This window comes from Sorex fumeus, unplaced genomic scaffold, assembly GCF_029834395.1.
Source record: "Sorex fumeus unplaced genomic scaffold, SorFum_2.1 ptg000136l, whole genome shotgun sequence".
Lineage (NCBI taxonomy): Eukaryota > Metazoa > Chordata > Mammalia > Eulipotyphla > Soricidae > Sorex > Sorex fumeus.
The window spans coordinates 5316999-5319132 of record NW_026606193.1 but is presented as its reverse complement, the minus strand read 5'-3'; the positions used below and the strand labels follow the sequence as shown (position 1 = coordinate 5319132).

At 41.1% G+C, this 2134-nt stretch overlaps 1 pseudogene; it reads left to right on the top strand.

Annotated features, from left to right (window-relative positions):
- The first annotated feature begins 526 nt into the window (after nucleotides 1-526).
- Nucleotides 527-1406, top strand: LOC130015886 (40S ribosomal protein SA-like; annotated as a pseudogene).
- The last annotated feature ends 728 nt before the right edge of the window (nucleotides 1407-2134 follow it).

Sequence of the window (2134 nt, the reverse complement as noted above, 5' to 3'; positions counted from 1 at the left end):
CTGGGGCTCGAGGCAATTGACAAATAATGAATAACATCAAATAGCATTCAAACTAAAGAAGAGAGATAAACATTTCACACTGTTTGAGATAAAAAGATAAAATGATAAAAAGATAAGAATACTTAGCTCTTAGCATATACTTAGTAGTAATTAGAAAGTGAAAAAATTGTTAAATAAAATCAAATACCTATTGATCAAGAGGTATTCAAGTAAAAGTAAAAATATATCAGAAATGAATGAGAATGAAGACAAAAATAATCAGAACCTATGGGTCACAGCAACAGCAGTATCTTAGGGTAAATGTATCTAGCAATGCAGGCTTACAACACCAAAGAAGAAAAAGCTCAAAACAATATCCTAGTCTTACTTTTTGAGAAACTATAATAATAACAAGAAGTGAATCCCCAAATAACTAAGAGGCATTTTAAGACTCAGAGGATACAGCTTTCCGTGCTGCCCAGCGAGGGACCCATACGGCGTTGTTCACGATTCCCACCGTGACTTAAACAGAAGTTTCACAGTGTCTGGAGGCCTTGAAGTCCTGCGGATGAAGAAGGAGGACGTACTCAAATTCCTTGCAGCAGGCACCCACTGAGGTGGCACCGACCTGGACTTCCAGATGGTACAGTGCATCTACAAAAAGAAAAGTGATGGCATCTACGTCATAAATTTGAAGAGAACCTGGGAGAAGCTTCTGCTGGCAGCTCGTGCCTCTGTTGCCACTGAAAACCCAGCAGAGGTCAGTGTGATCTCATCCAGGAATACTGGCCAGCGGGCTGTGCTCAAGGTCGCTGCTGCCACATGCGCCACTCCAGTCGCTGGCCACTTCACTCCAGAAGTTTCACCAACCAAATCCAGGAGGCTCTCTGGGAGCCGAGAATTCTGGGGGCTACTGATCCTGTGACTGACCACCAGCCCCTCACAGAGGCTTCTTACGTCAACCTGCCTACCATTGCTCTGTGCAACACAGGCTCTCCTCTGCGCTACGTGGAACTTGCCATCCCTTGCAACAACAAGGGAGCTCACTCTGTGGGTCTCAGGTGGTGGACGCTGGCCCGGGAGATTCTGCGCACGCGAGGCACCATCTCCCGGGAACACCCATGGGAGGTCACGCCTGATCTCTACTTCTACAGAGATTCCAGGAGATTGAAAAAGGAAGAGCAAGCTGCTGCAGAGAAGACCGCGGCTAAGGACGAATTCCTGGGTGAACGGACTGCCCCAGCTCCGGAGTTCACTGGACTCAGCCCGAGGTTGCAGACCAGTCTGAAGGGGTGCAGGTGCCCTCTGTGCCCATCCAGCAGTTCCCTACTGAAGATTGGAGTGCTCATCCTGCCACAGAAGACTGGTCTGCATCTCCCACTGCTCAGGCCACTGAGTGGGTTGCAACCACCACCAGGCGGTCTTAAGCTGTTCTTCTAGACTCAAACGGGAAATGAAAATAAGCTTTTTCTTCATTAAATGACATAATGGAAAATAAATACATTTCTAAAGTGTGCCCCATTTTTTAAAAAAAAATTTTAAAAAGACTCAGAGGATACATCAATTATATAGAAATCAATAAGCTAATAGTATAAGAAATCAAGAGTTGTTTTTGAAAAGCATAAATAAAATCAACAAAACCTCTGCGAAACTTAGAAGGAAAAAGAGTAAAAGCATAAATGAAATATGTAAGATATAAAGGGGAGAAATTATAACATTCAATAGAGAAATACAAATGATCACAAGATGCTACTGTGAACAACTATACCAATACATTGGAGAAACTTGACTAAATGAAAATTCCAAGACTCGTATAAGTTCCAAAACTTGAAATAGGAAAAATCAGAAAACTTGAGCAGACCAATAACAACAAAAGGAATTGAACTGTAATTAAAAATCTTACCCTAAAGAAGAGTCCACATTTAAAACTGTTCATTTAGTTTAATAGTGAATTCTACCAAATCTTCACTGAAGACTTACTACTTAAATTCCTCAAACTCTTATAAAATATTGAGGAAACAGAATCATTCCTATCAGCTTATATGATACCAACATTATCTTATTACAAAATGTGGACATAAATCTTATAAAAAAGAAAATTACAGAAAAATACCTTTAATAAATACATGTATCCTCAACCCAGTCTTAGTGAATG